This window comes from Emydura macquarii, unplaced genomic scaffold, assembly GCF_026122565.2.
Source record: "Emydura macquarii macquarii isolate MOO-44397 ecotype Brisbane River unplaced genomic scaffold, CSIRO-AGI_Emac_v2 contig_2457, whole genome shotgun sequence".
Taxonomy (NCBI): domain Eukaryota; kingdom Metazoa; phylum Chordata; order Testudines; family Chelidae; genus Emydura; species Emydura macquarii.
Genome location: NW_027132594.1, coordinates 3,607,959 through 3,626,621, shown reverse-complemented (window position 1 = coordinate 3,626,621; position 18,663 = coordinate 3,607,959). Strand labels below are relative to the sequence as shown.

At 39.6% G+C, this 18,663-nt stretch overlaps 1 long non-coding RNA gene across 1 annotated transcript; it reads left to right on the top strand.

Moving 5' to 3' along the window:
* The first annotated feature begins 3,506 nt into the window (after positions 1 to 3,506).
* LOC137162740 (uncharacterized) lies at positions 3,507 to 15,404 on the top strand. Its single transcript, XR_010922482.1, has 3 exons — positions 3,507 to 3,577; positions 4,806 to 4,933; positions 14,233 to 15,404. It is a non-coding gene; the product is annotated as an uncharacterized lncRNA (long non-coding RNA).
* The last annotated feature ends 3,259 nt before the right edge of the window (positions 15,405 to 18,663 follow it).

Below are 18,663 nucleotides of genomic sequence, written 5' to 3'. Positions count from 1 at the left end.
AGGCTCAAAAGCTAAAATAATTTCTTGCCTGCAATAAAGTAGATGACCCGAACTGCCTTCCCAGATATTGCAAAGGGCTACATTATCTTTACTCTCCTACTGGTGTTCCCTCTTAGGGCTTTTAGTTAGGAATCACATTATACATTGCTTTACACTAATCAAGTGCAGTGATTTGTGCTAGAGGAATGAAACCGCTTCCTTTCTGTCAACCCCAATAAAGTTTTCTTGTCTGTTTGGGGTATGTATGAGAGTAATGTATGGGAATCCATCAAGTACTAAGATTTCTATGCTTTTTATCCTGTCATACTACTAATGGCAGACCATAAGGTAACCAAAAGACTATAGGCAACAACAACAACAAGACTAATCCATTGCAGGGACAATATGCAAAGGGATGAATTTCTTCCTCAGTGCATATCAGTTAAAGCAGTTCTTAAATACCAACCTCACAATTTATTACATGGACTTGTACAGTCAATTTTCAAAGTAATACATTTACTATTATGTTTAAATATTTGAATGCGCCCTAGGAATTTAAAAACACATCTCTGCCGTAAAGATAAAATGCATCCCCTTAGACTTTAAGTATAACCATTTGTAATTATTAAAGAATGGCATATAATTAACTACTTATGCTGCAAAGTAAATACTTAGCCAATACAAGAAACAAACAATGTACATTATTTTCTTCTCAAAAGATAATTAAACCATTATATAACTAGGTGAGCAATACCATACATTCTTATTAGGGATGTTAGATCCACTACCTCAATTTCATTACCAGGCTTGTTAACATCATGTTACTGTTTGAGAGATTAAAATTCTTTTTTTCTGATAGAACAATAGCCATTTAGTCAGACCCACTGTACACTTATTGGATTATATTTTACTTCCCCATGCCACATCTGAAGAAAATAAATCCTTTTCCTTTGTTCCCCCATGCACAAAGCTTTCAAAAATAGGGAGAAAAATCATCAGAAAATGAAATAGAGTTCACCTTCAAAGTACTGCATGTGACTGGAAATAAAATAATTCCATTTCATGGAGTGATATATTTTTAATGCTTTTTCTACCTTCAGATTTACTACCATGTCAGAAAAGTAACTTAAAATCTACAGCGAGAAAAAGGAAGGGAGATATTTGTGCTCCCTCTCTGAACAGAATATTACCAAACCCTCAAATGTCTAGATTATTGGTTCATGGGATATAGCACAGAGAAGATTTTCTTTGACCTTTAACCTTTTGTGTGTCATAAAGTCTGAGTCAGCAAAAACTCCTCTCCAACTACACAAATGCAAATTTTATCAGTTTATAAGAGCTTCTTGGCCTTTAAACCCAATTATCACAGCCTGAGATTCTGAAATAAAATATAATTTTGAATAGCTCACACTGAATGAACTATATTTGTAAATGTACTATCTTGGACAAAAATTGTTCTATTTGGTATAGTCATCTCTGCAGAGTTCAGTGAAGTTATGCTGAATTTACTAAAGTCACTGAGAGAAGAATATTACTTCCTGTATTTGACATCTTTTGAACTGCAATTAGAGATGGGAAAGCCAGTCTGATCAAAAATGCACTCACTGGACCCCATTTTTGCCCAATACTCAAAGTAAACAATCTATTTTTGGAAGTTTCCAAAGATTCAGGTACTACAGAAGCTCAGGGTAAAACGCACCTCTGTACAGAAGGCCACTAGAAGAGCTATGCACTATTTAAATCTGATTTAAACTTTCAGCATGAATTGGCACAAGGTTGAATTTCACACTAAGTGCATAGAAGCCCCAGTGAAGTCAATGGGAGTTGGGTGTATACAGCACACATGTGATAAATGATGGATTTGATCCTAGCATGGCCTGAAATACTCCCTGCCCTTGAGAATTCTTAAGGAGTTTGCCTTCCTCAATCCTGTCTTCCTTCCTAATTTTAAAGAGGGCAGGCTGGATAGAGGGTTCTATACTTCATTATTTTCTTAGATGCTAAGGTTATAAGCAAAATATATGTTGTTCTTTTGGTTTTCATCTTCAACCCACCACAATTTATCATCATATCACATTTTCCATCTTGAACACGGAAATTCCCAGAACTACATATCTTAGTTAAACAAGATGCAAGATTAAGACTCAAGTAAATTAGCAAAGATGGATCAAGTTTTCATGGGGCCTGTTTACATTGGGGCCTATGCACCATTATCTGCCACTGAAGTGCTGCCCTGAGAATTTAAGTGGGACTTAAATGGTGCATAGACCTTGTTCAGGACCTCTACAGAAGAAGTAATGTTACAGATTGTGCCTACGTCTAGGCAGTTTTGTAACTTTTATGAAGATTAAAGTTTATAAGGCAAAGGAGAAAACAGTACTTAATAATATGTTAATTTAAAAAATGATCTGAAAATCTCATTATTTCCTTAAGAATAGCAGAAGAATTTCCTTCCATTTTAAAAATAGCTATTTTCTGAAGTGTTGGTGATTTGCAATTGTTTTCCTTCCAAGTTGCAAAGCCTCAGTTGCCTTCAGCTTTCTAATTACTTATCAGCATGCAATACTCCATGGTGGCCAGACTAATAGAGATGTTAATTTAGAGAATCGCTCTGATGTGAGCAGATAAAATAAGACTAATATTGTATGCCATCCTCCATTAACATTAGTAGGAATATGAAAGAGAACATGCACATATTAGTTAGTTAGAACTTTAACAGTATATGTACATGCCATATCTTGTCTGTGATTCAAGGCAAGGTACATAGCTAACTGCATTAGCTGAAAATGTTAATAATAAGATAATTAGCCAGAACTTAGTCTTGATCCAATGGAGATGATAATGTAAATTCAGTGTAAAACAAAACCATACTAAATATCTGTATTTTTAGCAGTCTCTTGCAGCTAAAGTTTGCTGTGGATTGTGTGGTCAGTGATCTGGAGAGCTCAATACACCCTAAGATTCTGTTAGTGCAGGGAGTGCTGAATTATAGCAATTGTTCAATGGATATCCCTGGTCCCTGCATACTATACATAGTGTCTCTATTTGGAACAGCTATTGCTGTTTAAAATGACTGAGTTGCTACTCAAGGTATATGGTAGCAACCAGTGTTGTTGTATCTAGGGGGAAATGTCACCAGCAGATGTTACAACTACACAAGTTAAAGTAAGAAAAAGACACAGTCCAGATTCTTTGTTGTGCCAAGATATGCTCAGTGCAGGATTAGCGTGTCAGGGAGCAAGTTGTGCCTCCATGATTCTCATGGTGCATTTACACTGGCTCCACCCCATCAGCATAAGTTAGAACAGTTTAGGAGCTGAGTGATGGGGTGCCCGTGCCCAGGGTGAGAAAGAGTTAAAGGGCTGGTTAGCCCCATTCACTTCACCTGGGGTGGTAAGTGGGTAGTTACTTGTCAGCTAGAGAAGATGTCACTAAAGAAGGATCAGGTGATAACTCGACAGACACCTGGGCCTTATAAATAATCTGTGAGAGCTCAGTAAGGGGGGGAAAAAGCCCCAGAGAACAGATAGGTGGGCTGGATCCTGTGAAGATCTGAAATGCCAAAGACTGCTGGAGGCCACAGGATGATTTAAGCTTGGTAGGATAGGGCTTGATACCAGAGCTGGGGAAAGGCAGTGGACTCCCAGGAAAGGATTGAGGACAGGGCCTAGAGGATAGGTTAATTCTTTAGGACATTGGACTGTACCTGAACATTTCATTTCCTGGGAAGGGGATTGGACTAGCTGCTTCTCAGCTGGAGGGCTGAGTGTGGTGCAAAGACAGAGACCTGGCAGGCGTGCTGGAGATGAAAACCTGGATACAAGGGTGTGTGCTTGTGGTGAGCGTGCATCATTACAGGCAGCTCTAATTTCTTCCAAGTGGCTAAGGTCCCTATGGGACATTGTGAATTGGCAAAGCACAGGTGCTCCCCTCCCATGCCACAATTGTGTGAGAGGCAGTAGATGTAGGCTCTGATTACAGTTGCTGCATGCTAGCTGAGAAGTCTCCTTGTGCAGGGGGAACTCTCAGTTGGTCAGTTAGGGCCCTATTCTGTCACCTGACTGGCAGAAAGTGGCTGGCGCTGGTGGCAAAAACTTGGGCCTGAAGTGCAACCAGCCTGACATAAGCTATAGTAGTCACGAACAGATTAATCATGAAGGAAATACTGTTGGTATCTACAGAGAGAGCTCTGAATAGTGGAGAAAATTGGCTAAGGAATAGTGTCACTGAAAAAAGTTGGAATTCACAGTGAGTCATCAATTGAATTCAGACTGATCTAGTACAACTACACTAGTGCATGGACAATAGAAGAACTATTCCTCTGTATGTGCTTGATCTTTCCAGAACTCAATGACTTCAGTAAGTGTTGAGTCAATGCTTTTCAGGACCGGGGCGTAGGAGTATTGATTTTGGGCAAAGCATTTTTTCAAAAAGCATAGATAAAATGGAGAGAAACCTGAGCAATAAGAGTGACAAAAGATTTCAAAAATGAGTTACAGTGTTAGGAAAAGTTAAGTGAACTGAGCATCTTCAGATTAGAGACCGAGGGGAGATGTTTGATAGATGTTTACAAATCCATAAAGGATACAGACTGGGAGCCACTTACACTCATCAGTCAATGAGAACTAAAGAAGAATTAATGGTCTTAGACTATTGTAGCCTCATTGTTTTCATTATGGTTCTTTCATCTGATTGTAATGCATGGAGATAAGGAGGTATATTGTTACCCTGAACTCCATTCTCAAAAAAGATGTGATTGGTTGGCCCACAAATGTGTGAGGACAAGTCCGTAGCATGTCCCTTAGAGCACTTTTCTTTGTCAACAGGCCTGCTGTGTGGCTTCTTTCATGGAAGGGATCCCATCTGCAGTGGCCTGTCACCTTCAACATATGGATGTCAACACGATGAAAGGCCAAATTACAGATGTAGGACAGTAAGGTTGCATACTCAAGAGGTGAGCCCTCTGCAGACGTGAACTCAGGGCATGCCAAAATGGCAAAAATTCTGTCAGGGAACTACCTACCTGTGCTGAATCTGAAAAAAGGACAGTTGGTATGTTTACAGTACAGAATTCCAATGCACGTGCTATCGCTGCCAACTCTGCATATTGTGCAGAATGTGGAGTGCAAGAGAAGGACAGAGGTTGTGACGGAAGGTACACATCTGAGCGGATATGAATCCCAAACCCACGATGAGGTTTACCTTGTTTATAGAAACTCGAAGTATCCACAAGAATGTTCAGTTTCCTTTAAATCAATAATGTAAGGCAGGAGATTAAAGAACAGTTCCAGTTCGCTTGTCGACTGAGATATTGAGCTCTCATGTGGTTCCCCTTCATATAACAAGCTGGCAGACAAGGGAGATGGAACACAAAGAGGTTCAAGAATGATATCTTATCCCTACAATAGAAGTGATCAGTATGCCAAGTGAGGCTTTGACATTTGTCCATCCTGGACTCTATCTGAGAGTAGGAAACTGAGTTGGGCGTGAGAAAAATGTGGCTGAGCCAATCAAAAAAGTAAAATATTTAATAGCCCAACTAGTGGTGGGAAGACAGTGCTCACATACTGAATACTTCATTTCACAGCTGGCATTCTCCTGGAAGCATATGGAACAGTTCTGGAAGCATAGGCCGCAATTTCCCATGTCATTTTTGGGACACTACTGCTGCCAAAGCAATATTACTAACCCACGTTTCTGAGTGATAGGGCTTACTATTGTCTAAATTAGCTATCAACATCTTAAAGTAGCTCAGTGTGGTGGTCTGTCCATTTCCAATGGGCATTCTTCTTTAAAATCTGGTATTGGGCAGTGGCCACCATTGAATAGTTCAGAATAAAATTCCAGTGATACCCAGTGAGTCCTAGGAAGGACCTAAGGATAGATACAGTAGTTTGTAAGGGCAACCTTTTGCTGCACTGGTATAGGAATTTCGCTGGATGGGGTGATGCAAAGGAAGGAAATTTCCTGGGTTAATAGTTGTGCCTTAATAGTTGTCCCTTAGTTGAAGTTACACTTCAGTCCCACCCCCCTCCAATAGCTGCAACACTGAAGTCTGCCTTCCAAGATGTTCCTCTTGGGTTGCTGTTGCTAGACAGATGTCAGATCCATACTGAATTAAGGCAAAAGGATTAGAAAAGATGTTTGTTTCATCTGTCTATGGAAAATTGAGGGCAGGTTGTGATATTCTTGGGGCAAACTGTTCTAGGTTTAGTGTTGCTGCCCAAATTTATATGGGCATTTCTACACAAGGGGAAGGGACCAAAAACCATTGCTAATGTCAAGAATGGAAAACAACTCTATACTAAATTATTTGAGCAAATCTGGCATTGTAGCAACATAGCTGCACATGCAGGTGTGACTTGGTTAAATTTACAATAATCAATCATAAGATACCAGGAACTGGTAGTTTCCTGACTGGCCAAATTGGGGAATTATATCTGAGATACATTTTTGAATTGCCTCTTGTTCTAGAAGGGATGTAATAGCAGCAGCAATATAGGGCTTTGATGTGGGAATGCATATTCTTTTTGTGGAGGAGAGTCATTCTCTTCTACACATATTGCAGTCACCATCCTACTTCTGTCATGCTTATGAGTGGCAAATGCAAATTCAACTTGGCCTTCCTTACGCTAATCATACTGGTTTGGTCATTAACTCCAGCATTTGTCTGTGGTGGAATGTGGGCTAACAAACATCAAGACTCAGTTTTGAATTGCTGGAAGGGAGTTGCTGACTAGCAAACTAATTCACTGATTAAGTTGGTCAGGCATATTGCTAATATCCCAAGCAGAAGCTAACCTTTGATTTAAAGCATGGGGGTGAATCTCCCTCCTGCTGTTTAATATTTACAAGAAGTGTAATTCCCAACTGCCCGGGATGCATTATCTGCTGAACGGTGTCCTCAAGGGAGTCTGTCTCAGTTTTATACTCCTGGGCTAAGGCTCATTTATCCACAGTGTATGCAATACCCCCTCACGCAATCCTAGGGAGATAACCCTAACACTTGCCCCATATGTTCCCACTCTGATGGCATATAGGATATAAATTCTCCTCTCAGTATTTTCCTCACATTCTGAACTACCATCGCTATCTTTTTTGTGTCTGCCTCATTGCCTCTCCTTCCAGAGTGGCCCTCTGTCAAAGGTCCATGTTCTGAATCGGGGAAGTGGCTCCTCCAGGGTAGTGAGAAGCCTCTTCCCTCAGTGGTGATGTGTGTGGATGGCACCCAGGCTATTGTTTGACTCAAATAGCAAAATGGAGGAGGGGACTTAAACGGCTCTGTCTCTGTCCACTGGTTTGGATGTTATCTTTTAATGGTGCAATGTCACTCTTTTTCCGAAATGGCGGGGTTGAGCTTTTTCTCGGGGTCATGTCTCGTATCCCATCTGTAATGGTTTGCAAGAGGTCCTGGGCACTACGGACGTACCGGGTGACAGAAGCATTCAATGCACTCAGTCCCTGCTTTTTCTTGCTCTGTAAATTGAGTGCAATCAAAAGATACTCACTTGTCACATCCTTTCACACCTCTCATCTCTTTGTTTTATTCCTTCTGCTATTTGCTCATCATTCATACCCCGTGCACAGTATTCTTCCCCCTCAGTCTGTTTCCTTATTCTTGTGAAAGAATCCAAACCTGAAACATCATCACTGTTACCCCCCTCCTTGACACTGTCTTCCACTCCCAAGGCTCTGGCCTCCTGTGGATTGATTTGACTCAGGTGGCTCTTGGATTATCTGATTGTCAGCCCCTTGGAGGGCCATTTGTAGCTGTTGTCTGATAACCACTGCTACTGGAATCTCTCCCCAAGGGTACATCAGCCTGTTCGTTTTCCTCAGATGCTATGGGGGACGGAGGTGCAACTTGTATTTCTGGAGGCTGGGCCCAGGTTATACCCCCATGGATTGTTGACCCAACTAGGGCTTGGGGAACCAGGGGGGAAATTATTTCCAGCACTGCAACCACACAATTGGACCTACAACAGGGGTTGAGCTCTCCTGATCTTTCAAGGCCAGGCTGATGTCTGGGCCTGCTTTGAGAATTCTTTTTGGCAATGCCTTCTGTTCTTTTTGGAGTCATACCATTGTCATTGGGAATCCTGTGACTGGCTGCCCCTTCCTCTCTCTGGTTAATTGATACATATCAGACTCTTTTGGGGAGTCTCCCCATTCTGTTTCCTCTAGACTCCCTGGGGAATTCGGCTATTCTGGACCTCCAGTCTGATATTGTAACTCATACTTTATGCACTGCAATTTTCCTTCCTCTCAAATGTCACCGGCTTGCTCTAAACCCTCAGCATGTTGTTCTAGTCCCCTACCATTTATTTATTAGCTTTCTGGCATTCCTGGGTGTCTGCCACTGGGTGGCCATTAATTTTTTCTTCCTCCAGAGCCAGCTGACTCCTTCTATATCCCTCTTTAGTTTCCTGCAGCCTGTCAGCTAATACTGCATTCAAACTGACATCTGTAGTCACTTGGCTGCACCGTTCCTCATTACACTTTCTCTCAATATCCAACTGCTGCTGTAATTCATACAGCTGATCAATTTTCCCTTTTAGCTTATTACCTGCAGCATTACTAGCCAAAAATATACATTCCACAGCTATGCCTTTAAGATTTATGTCTTCACCTTTCTCTGTGTCAAGGGCTAGACTGGCTCACTCCACCTAAGGAGCAGGGCTGCCCACTCCATGGGTGATGATATAGTTAGCAGTAAAGCAACCTAACATTGCTATTCTCTGCCACTGTGACCAGTCTTACTACACAAACACACCCATTATCTGACATGGTGAACTCTAAATAACTATATAACTCAGTTCAATTAATGAAAGGTTAGTAAAATCAGCAGAATGCATCCTTTCTTGCCAGATGTTCCCTAACCTACCCTATTTACAATTCAATCTCCTATTGGGACCACATTGATTGTAGGATCCCCTTGAATTAATTCTGTGCAAGTGCAAATACACCTGTACAAGAGCATGCATACACAAATATAGGAATATACACATTCCTAAGAAAAAATACCCCAATAAACAAATACACTATGTGACTTATACCCTGGTCTTTGGTCACTTAGGACCAGAATAGCATAGGTTTTTCTCTCACTTTCCTGATTTACTTGCAGGGCATTGGCCAGAAGACATGGAAGTGTCTGGAGGCTGTTCCCCTCCCACCTGTGAAAGTGTCTGATAGCTGTTACACTTTTCACCTTCTCACCTCACTGAGGTGTATTGGTCCAGGGTAGCTGGTAGCACACAGAGAAGTTCCCTGTTTCTCTTTCTCTCCCCCTTCAGAAAGAAGATGTATTATAAACCACTTGCTACACATCTTTCAGTTTAGCACTTAGCTTGACTAATACATAGGCTGTCCAGACAGAGAAGCAGGTTGTCCTGGATGATCCAGTAGTCTCTCTTGCGTTTGACCAGCTTTGTTTTGGAGAACTCAAAAGTCTCTACTGTTTTTCACACCGATTCTGTTTGGGACACCAAAGCAGCCTGATCAATAATTGTAAGTATGTGGACTAGGATTATTAATATTTTAGCACTGTTTTTTTTCCTTTCAGGCAGCTACACAGAAGTTCCTCGTTCATTGTGGTGGTGGTGGTGACGAATGTAAAATACAAGCTTTACTTACCAGCTAAATAAGTCCACTAATTTATATAACTATGCAATACAAAGTTGCAAACAGATATAGCTCTTAGGACTCTAAACACACTCTCCTATTCCAAAGACTTGTGGAAAACAAAGATGGAAGGGCTCAGTCAGTGGAGCACACCAGAGTGGATCACGCACGAGCTAGCCCTGTTTCAGGAACCCGATGCGCCCCATCCTTTATGTACCCATATGGATTCTGCTAGATCCCATTATAGGATTGAAATCCTTGTTAAAGGTCTAGTATGTAAAGGGACTGCCCCCACTCCACATCCTTTGAGATGATATGTGCCCCCAAAGGTGTACTGAGAGAACACAAGTTTCTGGGTTTTCCCAAGCACAGGGACTGCAACTGCAAGAGGCTCTTGCTTGAATGGCATAAAGAATAAGGGATGCTCCTACACACTCCTTTCCGGGGCACCCATGTATGGGCTAATCAATCTGTGCTGATATATTTATGGATGATTACAAATTATTTAAATGCAGAGAAATTCTCAGCTGGTATAAATCAGCATAGCTCCAACAGGCCCATTATGTGTAGTAGTTTTCTTTCCCCATCGGATATTGAACACTGGATATTCTGACTCATAAATTCTTGGGGTGGGGTGGGTGGGAAATTTGCCAATATCCTGGATCACAGATTAATAGGAATTAGTGATGGAAAAAAATCTATTAAGTTGTTTTATCTGTTCTGTTCTGTTCTGATTCAAGTGTATCACAGTGTATTCTTCATTATTATTTTTTAATTAACTCAAGGAAAGGAATTTCCATCATTTCCCTTGGAAGATCCCAGACCTCACTGCCAGGGAAGTTTTAGATACTCAGGGCAAAATTCGGTTCTCAGTTACACCATTGTAAATCCCATTAATTTGACAGAGTGGCAACCATATAACTAAGCAGAGGGTTCATCCTCCCACCTTTACTTTGCTCCATTTCCTCTTCATATAATTGTTAAAGACTTTCTGACTCCCCTTGGCCCATATAGCTAGCAATTCATCATTCTGCTATTATGCTGCCCTTATCACTTCCTTGCAAGCCTTAACTCACTATCTGTAGTCTTGTTTGGTCCCTTCCCCTCATCTCTGTTTCTGTTACATTTTTGAGCAACCCCTCATGCCACATATTTCACTTCTAATTGACTGCATTTTTCTGTGTTAGTTAAACTGTAGCCTGTTATGCATTAATTAGTGTTCATAAGGATTCTCCAGACTGCTTCAACAATAGTGAATTTTAATGTTTTTCTGTTATATCAAACTCAACAGATCTTTCAGTTTCCCCAAATCGACTGTTTTGAAATCTAATATCTCTATGTGGTTTCTCTGATGTCCATTCCTGAGTGTTAAATGCCCTTGGCTGTGGGAGTGTGGCCAACTCTTCTGATTTTTATCATGAGCCTTGGGATATTTGGTTTTTCTTGAAATCCCAGCTTCTGGAGTCCTGTCATTATGAGAGACTCTTCGCTTTCATTTTTGAAGAAAGCAAGTTTCTAGTCCTCATGGCTGTAGATGAAAGCTTGACAGCCTGAATCAGATAGGCTCAAAACTCAGATGTGGAAATAAGGAGAGCTGAAAATTTTTTAAAATCTCATGATTTTAAAGACTCCCGTTATTTTTTGTGTCCCTACATGATTTTTGAATGCTTGAGAGCGGGTAATATTGTTGTGGTACCTAGCACCAAGTGTCCTTAATTCAGACAAAAGGGTCCTGATCCTGCACATACTTAATTTCACACACATGACTAGTCTCATTTTGTTCAACTTCCTGCAGGAGTTTAACTTCATGCACCTAAGTAGTCTCATAACTCCATCCACTGTGAAGTCAAAGCTTGGGTGGAAGTCTTTGCAGGATTGAGGTCTAGAAGATAACCTACATTAAAAAAAAAAAAAATAGAACTGGTCCTGAACCAGTCCCCCAAATCTGAATATCCCTGTCACACACTTAGCATGGAAAGTGCTATATAAATGTTAGCAATTTTATTAAATCAATGCTGTTCTGAAATACGAACTGTCTCTCTTCATCTCTTTTCTTGATGGTATCACTATATAGCAAGCTTATTTTCTGCCCACCTCTAGTATAGAAACAAACCTGTCCAAGGGTTCTGTAGATTTTTACCAAGTAGGAAACTTTCATTAACAAAATTAATAAAGAAAACAGGAGAAACTCAGTTAGATACTTTGTTACAGCATCAGATAAGAAAAAGTCATCTCTGCAACAAACTCATTTTCTTGTTTTTAATGCTTTTGTAGGTGCTCAGAATCTTATCTTTGTGGCTGATTGGGCTCTGGGGAAAAAAGAGAGAGTTTCCCTAATCATTCCTCTTTGAGAATACAGGGAACAAAGAACTGTTTGAGCCCATTAAAGACATGGGGTTGTGGAGGGAGGAAAGAATAATAATCTTGAGACTGGTAATTGACTAAACAGCACAGTAACTAACATAAAGAAAACTCATAAGGAAAATTTTTTAAAGCTGCAATTTAGTTTCTTAGCAAACATATTCAATTGAACAGTTCCAAGTGTATAAAAACAATGTAGAGTAACAAAGATTTGAAGTTATTGCATTAGCATTAACTAGCTAGCTGCAATAAATTCTGGTTTCTTTATCCAGCTGTTGACATTACCTGTAGAGCAAAAGAGCTATGTTACAAGTGTGCCCCTGAACCTAAGGCATACTAAATGCGCCTGGCCCATAAAAAGCAAATCACTGAGAACATTTTGTAATGAATGCTCCGTAGGAAGTTTGCAAGTGCCTGGCACAATTTTGCAGCTTCATAAGTATTCAAGGTTATTTAAGAGAACTTGAGGTAGCGGATGCAGTTTTGGAAAACAGAAAAGGTAAATGTAAAACAGTTTTACCAAAGCTTGACTGTTTTTAGATCACAGACAATAGATATCACTAATCTCTTCCTTTTTTTTTTAAACAGATTCCATTTACCTGGTGTGTAGCTTAATTTGAAACACATGCAATTATTATATAGGGGGATAAATCTCAACTGGGGTAGAAACCAAAGCTTGGATTCAAGAAAGCTCATTGAATCTTATTTTTCTCATGCTGGCTTCTTCTTCAAAAATTATGCAAAACACTTCTGTGTTCAGTTGGGGATTTTAAACTTTCTTTTAAATTGAATTCTTGAAGACATCCTTATCACAGAAGAATGTAATAGTTGTGACCCGTCCGTGCCTAGGGTAGCCACCTGAAAATGCCAAGATCAGGACAGGCTGCAAAAGGAGAGCAGATTCTCCCAATACTGGTGAGTGACACTGAAGTCAGACTTCCCAACCAGCCACAAACAGTGCTTCTGATTCCCCACACTGGTTATCAAGAAGCCTAAATAAAAATATACACAGCCCCCTTTACTGCATTTCAGTTTCTGGCTCCCAATCAGCCACTAGGTCCAGTAAAGAGATCAGTTATTTAAAACTCTATGCTCTTTACCAAAAAGGTTTCTCCTGGTCCCAAAGGGTCAGCCACAGTACCAGATCAATATAAGTTTGGATCTTACCCAAAATATCAGGCTGCCAGCCAATCCTTTAATAAATAAAACTAAGGTTTATTATAAAAAGAAAGAAACCTATAAGAGAAATGTTAAATAATTAAAGCAATCAGACACATACAATTGATTTGAAAGTCCATAAGTATTAGGTTTCTAATAGAACTGTGGAGTTTTCAGGCTTGTATAGTCCCTCTGGTATACATCCAGTACCTGGATGGGTCTCAATCCTTTGTTTCACAGCTTTGCTTCAGTTCAGTTCAGTTGTAGTTGAGTTGGTCCAGAGGTAAGCGGTAGCCTGAAGACTGGTGACTAAAGACAAAATGGATGTCGTACAGCTGCCTTTTATGTCCTTTAGCCTTTGCCATGCTGCTTGTGGAAATTTACAGGAATAAGATGGAGTCCAGGGTCACATGAGTGACTGGTGACTCATCAGATATATCCCTGGCTTCTCCCCCGGCCCATCATACCTGTGAGTTTCCGTAATAGGCCATTAAGCAGGCACTTGTACTGCAGCCATCCTGTCTGGGGTGTTGCCCAGACAGCACAATTTGAAATACAGATATATCAACCATATCCATAACTTCCATTACACATATAACACATGAACAGAAACATCATCATCTTATTAGCACATTATAGACTTTCTAACAGTACCTGACATGGCATATCTTACATGAATTATTATGATTTTGACATACGGATATTAAACAATATAATAAATGCCCCTCCCTCCCCACACACACACACACACACAATCCAGCCAGCATGACAATAGTCACGTCAAACTATGATGTCTAATTAGTTTCTATTTGAAAACTATATAGCTACTGGTCTAGATGTTATAAAAAAGGCACAGCTCTTTGCAAGGGGTGCTGTGTTGCTGTGCCATGCTTGGATTATCCCAGGGAGAAAAGCCTGGCTCTGGTTCAGCAGTGCTGGTCAGTGAATGGTGGGGTGGAACGAATGTACGGCTCATTTCCGTGCCCGTCTTCTACCTCTCGCCACTTGCTCTGGTGAGGAAGTAAGCAGGAAAGAGAGTGATTATCACTGCACCCAAATTGAGGGTAGTCCTCTAGTTTATCCACACTCTCTTGTTTTCTCTTGAACCTACAGAGATAGATTGGAAATCTCCAGTGAAAAGCAACTACCCTGAGAGGAAACACAGCTCTTCAGTCAGGAATAATAGGATATAGTACCTTATCCAACTGAAACTACATGGAAAAGTGAGAAATGGAAAACGCCATGGTGTCTTTACTGACTGCCAGTAGTCTGGACCTTGATTTTACATCTAATCCAAAACAACTGTTTGTGCTGTGCATAAATTGGTTAATCGGTTCTTAAAAGCCACTGGGTAGCAAGTCTCAAAAGCTGTTCCTGCCAGGTAACAGTGGCTTGGTTTGAGTGTATGATCAACCAATGAACTGTTTTGTTTTGATAATGTAATGGTTGTACCTTGATACCATGCTAAGATGTGTTGGTGGGTGTCTAATTTGCTTTCCTCAGTTTGAAAACATTCCAGGTCATAAGGCTGTGGAACTAACCTTCATAAAAGAATAGTAGCTTTTCCTCTAATTTGCCTCCCAACTTTGTAATAGTGTGACTCTAAATACAACAGATGGCCTCTTCAGCAACATGTTGCCTTAGCATCATGCTGGGTCATTGGTTCAGTATTGAGTCACACCACTGCTTTCTGAGGTGCCTTAGTTTTCCTTGAGGGACTCCCATCAAATTACTGACAAGAATTAAACCTGCTTAGTTAGTGAGAGCTGCACAGATCACAGACTGAGGTGATAAAGCCACACTCCAACATTTAAATGTGATTTGTTTTTATTACTATGTTAATACAAAACAGTGGGAGGAAAGAGACTTCTTGCCCTAAAGTCATTTCCCCCCATTTCACCTTCTTCCATTATGTCCACAACTTCTCCAAAATGTATTCTCTTCCCTTTTCATTCTCTTTTCTTTCCTCCACAAAACCAGTTGTCTTTACACATATCAGAAATAGATGCTGTTGTGATTAACCCCCCCCAACTTCTTAGAACTAGAGGGGTGATGCATTTTAATTCTTGAATTTCTCACTATACAGGTATTCAGTCCTGGCCCAATTCCATTATCCAGCAAACCATGTTATTTTGGTGGGGGAAGGTGGGGAGCAGAGGAGGGGCAATGCATGCTTCCAAAACAATTTGTGTATAGGTAATGTAAATCTTCGAGACATGTTCCCTTATTCTGGTTTAGTGTCATGATTAGTGACCTCTTTACACAGACTTCCTGTAAAAGCTTCTTCTCAGCTCTTTCATTTTTAAACTTTGAGGACTTTTATTTTTGTTTTGTGAACACTGATGAATTATGTCAGTGTTCAAATCCAAGGATTTATTTTTGTTTTATAACATTATCTTTTTTCAAAATAACTTTTAAAATTAAAATGAGAATAAAAGTGCAATAAAACATCCAGTATTTCTACAGTACATGATTCAATGCAATACTTTTCATTGCAGAAGATCATGAAAGTATTCTAAAGTAACTTACATTTCCTTGTGGTTTATTAGGTATTGCTTTGGTTATAGTCCTTGGATAAAACCTCAAGTTCACATCCTATTTTCTTTTTTTCCAAGGATAGGCTGTCATTAATACTTTCTGGTTCTCTTGCTGTTGATAAATCCTCTTTACTGGAGATTTTCATAATCAACTTTTTAATGCACCTTATCTGAAAATTCACCAAGAGGAAGATAGCAATCTGGATATTTGTTAATTTTGTCTCTCCATTTTTGAGTTTTAATTTAATATGTTAATTTCCCCATTACCACTCATCCCAAATGGTAGTTTACCAACTGCTAACATGCTGGTGTGTTTTCTTTTTCCAATTTCCAGCTAAAAGGGACCATGAGGCTACTAAAAAAAGTGTTAATAAAGATCTTCCGGAAATTCCAGACCACAAACTGGGAGTGCTAATGTTCCTTTATGGCTATATCCTGATTTGATCTGTAACCCTGCTCCAGTAACTTTGTCCCTGTGGGTAATCCTACAAGATATGAATAAAGTTTCCTGAGTCCCCACATCCATACCAGTACTGGTTATTGATTGTTTATCTCTTATCTGGGGTTAATATGAGATTAAGAAAATACAATTTCATTTTAACCATGTTGTCATGTCACCATGATGTCATTAAACTCCTTAATATTGACTTTCATAACCTTAAGAAAATTCGTGATTCCTTTTAGTAATATATTACATCTATTGGTATAGATCCAGAGGGGTAGCCGTGTTAATCTGTATACAGCAAAAACAACGAGAGTTCTGTGGCACTTTAAAGACTAACAAATTTAATATTTGCAGACATAAGCTTTCGAGAGATTTCAGCTCTCTTCTTCATCTGCATCTGAAGAAGAGAGCTGAAATCTCTCGAAAGCTATTGGTATAGAGTTACAAGCTCACTCCTATAATCAGCCATTTAATCTAAGAATGGCTCCAGTGTCATTCTAATTATTGTAAAGACCTCTCCACCATAAGAATGGCAATCACAATATTGACACCCCTTCAGCCCAAATAAGCCTCTTACAAAACCTCTTGAAAACATATCAATCTAAAAACCCAAACAAAAGTAAACACCTATCATTAAAAAACCCCAACAATAACAGGCTCTCAAACCAAGATTTAACTTTGAAACAGGAAGAAGGGCTAGAAACTCTATGAAGTTCACTAGCGACTTCACTGTTCTTTCTGATTTGATGTTGAAAGTGCCCAGATATTTATGGGTAGCAGTACAAAATGCTAAAATAACAGAGCATTTACTACATAATATTCATACATCAGAAGCACCTTTTTTTTTGTTGGTGCAGGTTAATAAATATAAGAAATCTTAGCCTGTTTTTTCCCTGAAAAAGTTAGTGTTTACAAGACTTACTGATTCTTGTTTGCATTGTTGATGCTTTCCTCAAATACCAAACTCATCTTACATTCTGACTCATGAATTGTGACAGAATCCTGTGTCTCCTTGTCCTCTCCTCTTCCTCATTCCTATCAGCAACTGATGGGCTGGTTCCCTGCTTTGCTTTTGAGGCTCCTTTTCTTTTTGTCTTGCTTGCCTGCCAGAGGTTTTCCACATCCCCCTTCTCAGTTTCTTCCCATGTGTTTGTCTTTTTTCAAGATCTCCTATAGATCAAAGGACTTGATATATAATGCAAAGTTTATTATTTTTGAAGGGAAGTTTTCTTATATCCTTCTATTTTCCCCTTCACCATATTTCTTCAGTCCTTCTCTCATTTTTCTCAGAGTGGTATCTGAGAAATCCTGAAACAACTGAATTTAAGGCCATGACAGGAGATAATTTACTAATTTTTAAAAATGAGATCTTCTTAATGGTAGTACTATAACTTTACTACTATGCCTTTGTGGTAATTCTGAATATTGTGGGAGACAAAGAAGGCTGCGTGTTCCCTGTTCCTCACTGTGTCATCACTGTGCACAGAATTCAAATCTAAGTAATGATATTCAGTAATACGGGGCCTGATGCAAAGCCCATTGAAGTAAATGGAAAGATTCTAATTGTTCTGAAAAAGGTTTTTAGATCAGGCTGTAAAAGAGTACAGTTAATTCTTTCCATGTTCTCCATTTCTTTTATTCTCATGTCCCTTCTTTCATGATTTTTCCATGTCATCGGTTTTAGAGATCCCCTCTCACTCCTATCTTTCCAACAGCTTGATTCTGGCCTGTAAATTCAATACCACATCCTCTCCTACTCCAGTTTCAACTGTGTTGGCTCTGCCATCTAGATCACATACTACATTATAGCTGGAACTTGGAGTGAATATCAGTTCTGAATGCCTTGATCTCTTTTAGAAGTTCTGTCTTTATTAGGTTTTGTAGCAGGAAGGGTTTTTTCATTGTCTGACATAGGTAACCTGGACACCATCTTGCGTCCTTTAGTGAGCTGAGACCAATCCTCTTGAGCTGCCAGATTGCCATTTTCCTGTGCAAAATAATTTTTTGAGATTTGGATTTCTTTCAGGGACAGTAGTTAATGAGCCAGAAAGCATCTTACAAATTGAAAAGGTAAGGTTAGGAGCCTCATAGAGGTAGATTATGTTGCTGCCCACTCAGATCTGTGAGTTCAAAAGATTAATAGAATCCAGAGGCAGAAGTGTCCGCTGTGATGATTTGGTCTGAACACCTGTATAACACAAAATAATTTCTAGAGCATCTTTTAGAAAAACATCCAGTCTTGATTTAAAAGTTGTCAGTGATGAAGAATCCACCATGATCCTTGGTAAATTGTTCCAATCGTTAATCACGCTCACCAGGGTTGGCTCTAGATCAAATGGCACCCCAAGTGAGGAGCATCTTTGATGCCCCCCTCCATTTGTTAAATTTTTGAATACCTTATTTTTTTATTGCATTTGTAGCCCATTTCATGACTTTGATGCATGACTGTGTATGTATGATTTATCCCTGTCAAAGATGATAAATCTGAACCCTAGGATCTGTAAATCTGTATTTATTCATGCCATATATATAAGCAAATACAAAATTTATTTCCTCTAAGCT